We start from the raw sequence: 12,244 nt of genomic DNA on the forward strand, positions 1-12,244 counted from the left end.
TGGTGTATACTGGAGGTCACATTCTGTTTTACGGAACGGTGACGTTCAACTTATCCTCCGATTGTGAGGTCCACTCGGGTTGTATTGCGAAGCTGGAGCTTAAAGGTGTGTCGGCGGGGAGCCCTTCTCTGCCACAGCGCCACCACTCCCACCTGCAGCGGCTCCCCATGCTCGGCCTCTCAGCTCCGCAGGATTGAGAACTCTGGAGCGACGACTTCGGCAGTGATGATTTTTGTATCCTCTTCATTTTTTTCTTTATTCATCATAATGGATTCATTCTTCCTCTCTTATCTACCCCCACAGCATCATTTGTGTCAGGCAGAAAATCCCCCCACACTTCAGCAAGCCTCTCTGGGCTTCGGAAGTCACACCTGTGTGGAGGCATCGTCTCTTCTGTTCTTTTTCTCATCTCCTTCTGAACCACGTTCCAGCAGAGTGGGCCCAGGAGGAATCTTGGTGTTACACCTCAAGGCAACTTCCCTCCCTTCTAACAAATACAGAAGACCTAACCCAAGAGAAGGACAGAGTGCTGTTGCCAAGGCGTGTAGCTTTCACAGGACTTCTTGGGGATGAATAGATTTTTTTAGTCCCTTTTCTTGGTTACCAGACCAACCATTAAATGACAAGCCTTTCTTGGTTTTTCCAGTGTTGACTGATCATTTTTGCTCTTCAGTAAGAACAAAGATAAAACTGGCCCAGGCTGTTTTGGAGGATTCCCCTGGCTTGCGTGTGTATATCCCACATGTACATTTTCTGTTTTTCTGTATAATCAGATTCTCTGGGTTTTGGTTCCTCTTGCTGTTGAAATTAACAGTACTTGAATTCCTGGAACAAAATGCCTAGCATTTTGGCCAGTCTGGGGTTCCTGGTCTAGCTAATTACATTTTAAACCTTCTTCCCTTACCTTTTGGAGATAGAAAGGTAGAAGATATCAGTGTTTTTAAAGTAGTGAGTAGTGAGTTAAAAATCCTGAGTATAATGTAGCTAGAGGTTCCGATCACTCCATGTACTGATGAACTTGGGTGCTGAGCTTGAGAGAGGCCTTAACTCGGCTCCTTGTTCTTTCAGAGGCTTCCTGACCACCAGTTCCCGTCCGCCTTCTAGGTCCCCTGGTTTCTGAATGATGTGTACTCACTCCACCAGTGCATATTTATCAGAGTCCCATCATTTGTAGCTTCCTCTTACAGAACTCAGTGCCCCAGAAGGGCCAGGTGGAACCAGATGGCCACAGGGAAACTGGATCTGTTTCTCCCTGGATCTCCTCCCAGGTTTTAGCCAAGGCTCACAACTCAGTCTGAGAACAGGGGGCCACGGGTGGACATCCAGCCACTTCGTACATCCTCAGGTTGTGAATGAAGGCATAGGCAATTCAGAACTTAGCATTACAACTTTTCATTGCCATTTATTTGTTGAGCTCCTTCAATGATTTAGGGATCTAATCATTGTAACTCAGTATGATTATTGCATTCAGATACTTTGCTCTTCTGATGTGCAGGGAGGACCCATCAATATGAGGCTGTTACACTTGGGAATTGAGGTGTGCACTTGTGATGAACCTGGCCGACCTAGGGTGGCCTCACTGAGTGTCTCTGTAGTACTGTGTGAATTCAGGGGAGAGGTGCGTCTGTTTCAGAGAAGGTGCCTGGGAGAAGACGTGGGGAAGAGGTTGAGCCTGCAGGCTTCAGACCTGTGGAGGTAAGGACCCTTGACACTGTCGTGTGTTATCTCAGTTTGGAGAGCTCGCTCATCTCTCCACCCCACTCAGCTGGAACCTCGGCTACTGGACTGTCTGTGTCTGGACTGTAGGTGGTCTTGATCCCCATTTCTCAGGCTAGGAGCTGGGCTGCCAACTGAGTGTGTGACTGGACACAGATGGGAGTTGAGTCTAGGCCATGTCAATTCAAATTCCACTCCCCCCTTTCCAGGAAGTAGTAGAAGAATGAACAAAAAGAGGGAAGAAGGCAAGCTCAGACAGCACAGCGAGTCCTTCAGGACTGTGGGAAGGAAGGGGGAAAAGTGCAGAAAAGGGACGAGAGGGCCACATGGTGCAAGGTGTGTTGACATGCTTTTGTGAGAGAGCTCACGAAGACTGAAACCCTCAAAGGGCTGTGCATCTATGTTTTTAAGAAACTGGTTCATTGAGGCATAACTGACATTCATCTGTTGCATGTATTTACTGTGCTCCTCGATGAGTTTTGACACACATATGCTCTTGTGAAACTTTACCACAGTCAAGATAATGAACATACCCATCACTGCGAAGTGTCCTTATGTGTCCCCTCAAAGGATAAGTTTAAAGAATAACATAAAGAACTTCGGCACACCGTTTACCCAGATTTACCAGTTTTTAACATCTGCCACATTTGCTTGCATTCTGATGTATATAAGCATTTGATGTTGTTGTTCAGTCACTAAGTTGTGTCCGACTTGTGACCCTGGAAACTGCAGCACACCAGGCTTCCTTGTCCTTCACTGTATCTCTAAGCAAACTCTAGTTTGCTTAAACTCATGTCCATTGAGTCAATGATGCGACCCACCCATCTCATCCTCTGCTGCCCCTTTCTCTTCTTGCCCTCAGTGTTTCCCAACATCAGGATCATTTCCATTGAGTCAACTCTTTGCATCAGGTGGCCAAAGTTTTGGATCTTCACCATCAGTCCTTTCAGTGAATATTCAGGGTTGAGTTCATTTAAGATTGACTGGTTTGATTTCCTTGCAGTCCTTGGGACTCTCAGAGTCTTCTCCAGCACCACAACTCAAAAGCATCAATTCTTCGGCACCCAACCTTCTTTATGGTCCAGCTCTCACATCCGTACATGACTGCTGGAAAAACCCAGGGAAGTCCCGTATATATGCATGAGTGTGTGTAAATTTATCTAGTAGACACACATTTCCCCCCAGTTTGTTCAAGAGTAGCTTATATAAAGAGTGAATATTTGTATATGTAAAACTGACTCACTTTGCTGTACAACAGACTCTAACAGATTGTAAATCAACTATACTCCAATTAAAAAATTAATTAAAAAGAGTAGCTGATATAAATGGTGTCCCTTTATTCCTTAATGTTGCAGTGTATATTTTCAAAAAACAAGTGTAAGCTTTTTAGTATCCGTTGTACAGCTGCCACATTCAGGAATACAGCCTTTTTTATCCTATTTTTTATTCCGTGTTCCAGCTTTGTCAGCTTCCCAATGATGTCCTTAGACACAGCTTCTTTTTCTCATGGTTCAGGGCCAGTGCAGGAGCACGCATGCACTTAAGCATCACCTTCTTTAGTCTCCTTGGATTTGAACAGTTCCTCATTTTTCGTCTTTTAGGCAATCAACAGTTTGGAAGAGTACAGCTCTTACAGAGTGTCAGAGGGTTTTGAGCAGGTGGGGAAATAGGATCCTCTGGACTTGGGGAGGATGAACAGGTGTGAGAAGCGTGGGGGAGGCAGAGCGGATTGCGAGTAGTGGCCTTGTTGCTTGGCTCTGAGAGGCCAAGTAGGGGGAGGAAATACTGATGAAATTGCTTGGCTGCAGATGGCACTGGACAAGAGCAGAGCACATTGCGGGATCCTGGTGCGGCTCGTGGCCTGGGAATGAAATGATGCAAGAGGAGGGGGAAGGAGGAAAGAAAAATTGGGAAGGTAGTTTTTATGTCCCCGAGGTGTATATATTCATTTCTGCATACTTGATGGACACTGTGACACCTCCAGTTTAGAAAGAGATTGTGAAATCTTAGGAGTTGTAGAGCCTGTGGCCAAATCTAAGTTATTTGCATGAAGGTCCCGTGCCATGAAGTCACCCTTGGGCACACGTTGGTAGCTGGTAGCTCTTCAAGCCTTAGGTGGAGGGAAGTTTGTCTTCTTAGCTTTAAGGAGTCGAGGCTGGTGTCTTCTTGGGCTAAGTCTAGTGTACCAAGTTTTAGGGAAGTTCTGACCCCACAAGAGAAAGTAGGCCAAGATCTCCAGCTGAGACCATACACAGAGCCTCACCTTAAGGATGGGCTTTGAACGGAGAGAGGCATAGGTGGAGTTTACAGTTTTGTTATGTAGCCTCTGTAGTCTAGGTATCATTTTTGTGTGTGTGTAATAGTTCACTAAGTGCAAGGAGTTACCTCTGGATCTCCATATAGTAGAGTCTGGAAAATTTAGCAGTCTTAACTGACAAAGACTTATTTTTGTAATCCTTGTAATGCAAAGAACATTACAGGGTGTGGGGCAGGAGATCTCTCACTGACAGGGCAGCTCTAGAAACTGTTAGGTTTTCCATTTGGTAAAACGTTTATCACTTACGTTAGTCTATGGTAATGCCTAAAATCAGTGATTTTCCTTGGTTCCTTTGTCAGGAGACTTGGGAATATCATTTTCTTCAGAGTTTTTACAATGTTTTAAGGGTGGGATTCGTTTAAAATTCGTCTTGCTATCGGAATATCTACTGGCTAGGATTTTTCTATTCTTATATCTGAATAGAACATATAGGACCTGGTACTTTCTAAAATAGTCTTAGGTTTTAAAATAAAGAGTAGTAAAGATGGAAAAAGCTTTTTGCCCTGGTCCCTGATCCCTGGTCACATTTGTCATTTAGACACTCATGTTGCAGTTTCTACATCTCTAAAATAGAGATGATAATCTCTCATGTCCTGGATTGCTTTTGTTGGTGTGCATGTGAAGACTTGTCTTCAGATGGTAGTGGGAAGGTTGGTGTCCATATAATTACCTATCATGAGCTGTATTTTCCTTTAATTTGCACCGAAAATATTTTAAAGAGGCAGTTGCCTTATGTGAAATTATCACAAGATCATATAACCATGTTCTCTTTCTTTGTGGAAAATTAGACTTTTAAATTGAGCCTTAGTTAATTTAGATTTAAGTATTATGTTGTTGTTCAGTTGCTAAGTTGAGCCTGACTCTTTGCGACCCCATGGACTGCAGCAGACTTCTCTGTCATTCATTCTGTCGTGGAGTTTGCTCAAATTTTTGTCCATTGAGTTGGTGATGCCATCTCACCATCTCATCCTCTGTCGTCCCCTTTTCCTCTTGCCCTCAATCTTTCCCAGCATCAGGGTCTTTTCCAATGAGTTGGCTCTTCGCATCAGGTGGCCAGAGTATTGGAGCTTCAGCATCTGCCCTTCCAATGAATATTCAGGCTTGATTTCCTTTAGGATGAACTGGTTTCATCTCACAACCCAAGGGACTTTCAAGAGTCTTCTCTAGCACCACAGTTTGGAAGCATCAGTTCTGAACTCGAGCTTACAAAATTCTTTGTTAGGCCACACTTGGATTTCTATTCTTCCATCCTGAGCATTAATGGTGGGAAACTGTGGATACTTAACTGAGCAGTAGTCAGAATTTGCTGTGTGTGTTGGAGAAGTGATCTGTTAGCATTGGGGACTACAAGCAGTATAGATTGCTGATGCCATGTTTATTTTATTTTACTTAAGTAGAAAGGAGATTGTTGAGTGAGAATTTTCAGATGACACATTTTGTACTTAATCTTAAGTGCATTTGTGCCATGTCACATTGGTTCTAGGTCTTAATAAACAGTTTATCAACATGCCACATATATGATAGTCTGTGGCAATGCTCTTATTCCCCCTCCCATTTTTGTTTGCTTAGGAAAGTCGCTCATTCGTGTCCGACTCTTTGCAACTCCATGAACTGTAGCCTATCACGCTCCTCCATCCATGAGATTTTCCAAGCAAGAGTACTGGAGTGGGTTGCCATTTCCTTCTCCAGAGGATCTTCCTGACCCAGGGATCGAACCCTGGTCTCCCACATTGTAGGCAGACGCTTTACCATCTGAGCCACCAGGGAAGTCCTTTTGTTTGTTTGCTTAAGTGGGATTAATTTATTGTGTTTTGTGTTTCTTTCAGTTCACCGTGGTAATTCTATTGCATTAAAGCTTTAATCAATTTTGTCTGTACTAACAATCCCCTTTATAACAATAAGTAATACTTTCATGAATTCTGACTTAAATTTATCCAATCAAAACTTTGTTACTAGACTTTCTGTTATTTTTCAAATAGCATTTAAAACCATGTTTTATAATTGTTTGGCAAGGGACTTTAGAATATAGACACAAATCTTCGCTGCTGATACTGGTATTATTAAAATTCTAACTAATGAAATGCCAGAAATATTCTTTGTTATATAAACGAAAAACTGTTAGGCATACTCAGTGAGATAGTTATTTCCTTTACTGAAACAGTCTCACTGAAAGTTGTAATCATATGTTCCTTTTTACGTTTACAAGGAGATTGGGAGAATGGGTGACTCCATACACTTTGAAATTTTCCAAAAAATATTTCGAGTGAAGTTGGTAAGTTTTAAAAAGTATTAAACTCATACAATCTTTGCGACCCCATGGACTGTTGAGTCCATGGGATTCTCTAGGCCAGAATACTGGAATGGGTATTCCCTTCTCCAGGGGATCTTCCCAACCCAGGGATCAAATCCAGGTCTCCCAAATTGCAGGCGGATTCTTTACCAGCTGAGCCACAAGGGAAGCCCAAGAATACTGTAGTGGGTAGCCTATCCCTTCTCCAGCAGATCTTCCTGACCTAGGAATTGAACCACGGTCTCCTGGATTGCAGGCGGATTCTTTACCAAATGAGCTATCAGTACTTTGGCCATCTGATGTGAAGAACTGACTCACTGAAAAAGATCCTGATGCTGACAAAGATTGAGGGCAGGAGGAGAAGGGGATGACAGAGGATGAGCTGGTTGGATGGCATCACCGACTGGATGGGCATGAGTTTGAGCAAGCTCCGGGAGTTGGTGATGGACAGGGAGGCCTGGGGTGCTGCAGCCCACGGGGTCGCAGAGAGTCGGTCACGACTGAGCGACTGAACGGAACTGAAACTCACACAGTGTCCTCCTGCCATTTGCCTGGCTAACCCCCATTTGATTTACGATGACATGGTTACCCACCCTCTCTTTTAGTCAGAGTACCATCCTCATAATACAGTATGAATCAGTGCTGGAAGTTTATCAGTGGTGGGATAGGTTGGGAGAAACGCGGTAAGTGGTGTTTGGCTATTGTTCTTTGGTGCAATTTTAGGTGTTATAAAGCAAAACACTGCTGTGGGTTCTGGTAAGTTTTGGGGAAGCTCCTGTGGTCCATCATTTCTTTGTGGTCTTAGGAGCTTCATGAGTGGTCTGCTGTTAAAAGCAGCAATATTAGCTGCTGATGGCTTTGATCACATTACTGATCTATTTCTTGTTGATGGTGCTCTTAGGCTGTGATATGGCAGCAGTTTCCCAGGTGTATGATTTCAGAGCTGAGACTGGGTCACATCCCCTCTCAGCATCTTCTGGAGAGGGTCACCTAGTCCCTTTCTGTCTCCAGAGGTAAGGACTTCTTTGACCCGAGTTTGCAGAACCGGCCTCTGTTCCCTTTTTGACAGGTACTCTCATGTGCATCTTAAGTGATAATAAAGAGCTCACTTGTCCTCTAGCTGTTAACATGGCCTCTTCTGAGCACATGGGACTTTCCTGTGATCTGAAAACTATACTTTGTTTCTACAGGTTATGACTTTTAACAGCTTGTTCAGGATCTGCATCACTCTGATGCTTCCTCTGAAGCCTGCAGTTAGCAGACATTTCTCTGACAACCTCCAAACATATTTTCCCCCAGTTTGTCACATCTTTTTAAATTCGTACTGGAGTATAGTTGATTACACTGTTGTGTTAGTTTCTGGTGTAAAGCAAAGTGAATCAGCTACACATATACATGTATCCAGTCTTTTTTAGGTTATTTTCCCATATAGGTGATTACAGATTACTGAGTAAAATTTCTTGTTCCATACAGAGGTCCTTATTGTTTACCTTATATACAGTAGTGTGTGTATGTCAGTCCCAGTCTCTCAGTTTAAACCTTTCCCCCCTGGTAACTATAAGTTTGTTTTTTACATAAATGACTCAATTTTTAAATTTTTATTTTATTTTTTATGTTTCCTTTGGACATATCACATGGCTTGTGGGATCTTAGGTCCCTGACCAGGGATTGAACCTGCACCCTTAGCAGTGAAAGTTTGGGTCTCAGCCACTGGACCACCAGGGTTTTACTTATTTTAGTTTGGTGTTTTGTAAACAAGCTAGCTCATCTGTACCATTTTTTCAGATTCCACATATAAGGAATATCCTATCTCATGTCTTTTTTTTTTTTTTAAACAACTCTGTTGAACTTTCAATTTTATCTTGATTTTTAGCCCAGCATTCGAATTTGTCTGTGTAAATTAATTCTTCTGTTTATTTTCACTTAGCTTATTTTGCTGCTTGTCATTGGTGGGTTTGCTGGTCTGCCGTCTGGTTCATCATGTGATAGATATACACATGGAGTAAGAAAAGCTTTGTTAACAAGTCAGCACCAGTAAGGATGAATGTCCTACATGATGCCCAGTACCACTTAAAAAAGCCTGTGTTCATAAAGTGGTCTTCCAGTGGGTTAATGTTTTATGGTCAGATTTTTGATAGTTGGGGAAATATATTTCAATATAAAGGTTGTGTTACTTTTCAGAAGCCAGTTAGTTTCCTGTTTCCATTGTTCCTCTTCTCCTTTACCTATAGTTCATTGTTCTTTAACTCTCCCATTGGAGGATTAGTGGAAAGGTAAATTAATGCAGATTAGGTTGTTTTGTTTTGATTAAGTAGTACTCTTGATAAAAGGTAGTTTTTCAGCTGAGTATTTGATTGTATAAATGTGTTAACCATCAGCCCACTTGAGCCCTAAGAGATGATTGGCATAGGCTTAGGTCTGTGACTTGAACCTTCCAAGCAGATAATGCCCCGAGGAGTCGCCTATTTGGACAGGGAGCTCCCTTCCTCCTCCAATGCTTGCTTACAGCTCTAGGAGTTCTTGCAGAGTGGGCAAAAACAGGAGTAATGGTAGTAGTAACAGCAAATAGCTCACTTTTTGTTTTTCATCACCCTGTGCCTGGCATGCAACTTAATTACCTTCTTTAATCATCACAGCAGTCCTGAAGTAACTACTTGCTATTTAACCATGTTCACAGTTGAGGAAATGGGCTAGGGAAAAGTGAAATTAATGTGGAATTGACGAAAGGTTGATATCTTTTGTTTTCCTATGTTGACTTGGGAAAAGCAGATTTGCCTTCTGCCAGAAAAGAAGGAAACTCCATAGGTAACCAGGCCATGGATCACCCAAGGAGTGATATCTTGGGATGTCATGTTGCGACTCAGCCAGTTCAATCAAAGGTTTTGTTTTGAATAATCATCCCATCCGTAAGTCTAGCTCTTAACCACAGTTGTGTGTTTGAGATTTTAAAATGAAGGATAAATCTTTGCTGGAATATGGGCCATTACATAAGAGAGATGCCAAGCCTTTTAATTAGGAGAAATTATACAAATCATATTTAATACTATATACAAATAATTATATAATGCTAAAGAGTACTATTAATCCATCAAGCCTCTTTTAAGGAGCCTCATGCATATGTAGATAACCAGCAATCTCTCAGGACTTTAAGGAGTGCAGCCAGCTCCATTTTTGTACTGCTTTCTACTTCTGGAATAGCAGTAGAAATAAAAATCAAGCTTAAGTTGGAGACAGGCTAATGAGATAGCTGCCTTTTACTGAGCACTACTTATTCTGAGTGCGATTCTAATTCTTATTCCATCCATATAAGGTAGATAATGTTGCCGTTCCCCTTCTTCCAAGTGGAAATCAAGGCTTAGCTATTTTAGGTAGATGACATAGTTAATGAAAAGGACAGCCTGGAATCAAATCCAGGTCTGTCTGTCTCCAAGGCTCTTGGTTTTAAAGCTCCTGCTCTGTTCTCGGTTGTCACTCTGCTCTTCCATAAAATGACAGTCACTCTTCTCTCTGCCTCGTCACCCAGTTTAGGAAAGTCACCCACCAAAATCTAATCCTGTAACATGAAACCCCACTCTCAGGAGATTGGAAGCACGAAGAGTGTGTGTTACGAGTTGGTACTTGTACATGTACTTCTGCTGTCCTTAAGTCTTTTTTTTTTTTTTTTTAATATTTTTTTGATGTGGGCCATTTTTTTAGAAGTCTTTATTGAATTTGTTAGAATATTGTTTCTTTTTTATGTTCTTGGTTTTCCGACCACAAGGCATATGGGATCCTAGCTCCCTGGCCAGGGATGGAACCTGTACCCCTTGCATTGGAAGGTGAAATCCTAACTGCACCGCCAGGCAAGTCCCTGTCCTTAGTCTTGAATTACTCTGGAGGGAATATCTAGAAATGCAGATGATGTAAGTTTGACAGGCATGGCACCTATTGGTTTCTGGAACACTGTAGGAACCTTGGCTTGCACATGGAAAGAGCCCCGAGGGTGGGGTGGTGGGAGGTTGTGAGCAGAGAATTGCTCTGCTCTGCTTCCCTTCCAGCAGGCCCAGAGCGGTCCTCTGCTCACAACCCCTCTCCCCCCCGCTCCCTCAGTGTGCAAGCCCAGGTTCCTCCAGTGTTCCTCCCCCAGCCTGACCCCCAGTCATTTCTCTGAGCTCATTTCCTCCTTCATGTCCCTCTGGTCACACTGACCTTCCTGCAGGCCAAGCATCCTTCTGCCCCAGGGCTTTGGTGCCGTCCTTCGCCTCTGCTTGGAACGCTCTTCTCCAGGTGTCTGGACGGTTGCTTCCTTCACCTCGCCTCCTTTACTCAGATGTCACCTGTTGCATGTGACCTTCCCTGACCACTCTGTTGATAATTATAGCCGCCTCCATCCCGACTTTATTTTCCCTCATAGCATTTATTGCTACCCAATCCACTGCGTTTACTCTGTCCACCTCCCCTGCAGAGCCCGGCTCCACAAGGACAAGCGTCTCCTGTGTGTTTCATTTGTCCCTTTGAACCCGGGACGTGTACGTGCCCAGCAACCATTTGCCGCAGAAATGTGCTTTCCCTCTACCTCTGATGCCACCACATGCTCTCGCCTGACTGTGTGACGGGGTGGTCATTGGAAACATCCACTTTTTCATTTCCCAGCGGTGTCGTAGTGTCCTCTGGGGCTACTGAAGCACCTCTTCTCAGCTGTGCGTTGCTTGGTCTCCCAGCTCCTTAAAAATGATCCTCTACGTAGGATCGAGTGAGGCCTCAGGAGAACCTGGTTAATACAGTGTGCTAAATAACTGACCTTATTTTATACTGAAGTTATTTCGATCCAGCAGGTGCTGGATGAGGGTCCCAGATGGTCTCTGCGTTCTGTGGATTAGTCCTCCCATCCTTTTCCTTCTGCCCTGGCTTCTCTGAGTCACAGTTGCTTGGATAGTAGCAATGCTTTCTGAATGGTCGAGGTTGCTGGAAGCTGACCACCAGGTGAGAGGGGCACTGCAGTGCTTGTCCTTCTTCCTCTGCAGCGCCCAGGGCCTGTGTGTCTTCCACGGACAGCGCAACACCAAAGACCGTCCAGCCTCACTCTCAGGAACAAAACTCTCTTCGTGAAGATTTGTCCCCTCTGTTCCTTAGTTTTCTGTTTGCAAAATAAGGTGGACCAGACTGACTGGTCTTTTAGAGGTGTTTTACAATTCCAGTGACCTTGAGTAACTTAGGCCACTTCCTGGGTATCATTTTCAGATGAATCAAGTGTGGTGCCATCATACTGCAGGATCGTGCTTTGAAACAGAGGGTCATGTTCCCACCAGTGCTCTTGCCTTCCTAAAGCGGATTTAGCGGGTGTCATTTCCTGGTAGTTGAATGTATCTGGCCTGAAAATTTCCAGCCACCAAAGGAGATGGAACCTGCCTAAACTCAGACAGGGACCAAGCCTACAGCAAACACTTAGGCTTTGGAAGCATCTTGGCAAGGCTGGGTGAACTTGCCCATAACCACTGGGCCGAGTCAGTTCCCCGGGGCTTTTCCAACATTTGCCTCTGTATTGAATTTTGTTCTTATTCCTGAAACAGTGGCTACTGAAATCAAGAAGTAGAATTGCTGGAAAATACCTTTGGAAACCACTGTGTTGCTTGGTAGAGGAAAGGTACCACTAGTAGTTCAGATGCTGGGTCACATGCTAGTTTTTTTTCTCCTTCTGATTTTACTTGATTCACTTTCCCTTCTGTCTGTTAAGGCTCTTAGGAAAATGAGCCATTTCATGGTACCAGCCATGAGGGTCCAACTTTAAATACTGTCAAAGCTGTCGCATCGGTCCCGGTCACGGGACCCGGAAGACTGTACAGCTGAAGGGGCGGGGCTGCCGGGCAGGCCGTCAGATGGTTCTGGTGTGACTCGCGTTCCTCTGTTCAAGTGACCTGAATGTGCTTCCTCTTTGGGGACCT

At 43.8% G+C, this 12,244-nt stretch overlaps 1 protein-coding gene across 1 annotated transcript in view; it reads left to right on the forward strand.

The window, feature by feature from the left end:
* FOXO1 (forkhead box O1) overlaps positions 1-12,244 on the forward strand; it is a 92,363-nt gene that overhangs the window by 26,506 nt on the left and 53,613 nt on the right. The gene's annotated exons all lie outside the window — the stretch shown is intronic.

The sequence above is a fragment of the Giraffa tippelskirchi genome, chromosome 12 (assembly GCF_054371585.1).
Source record: "Giraffa tippelskirchi isolate mGirTip1 chromosome 12, T2T-mGirTip1v1.2.pri, whole genome shotgun sequence".
Lineage (NCBI taxonomy): Eukaryota > Metazoa > Chordata > Mammalia > Artiodactyla > Giraffidae > Giraffa > Giraffa tippelskirchi.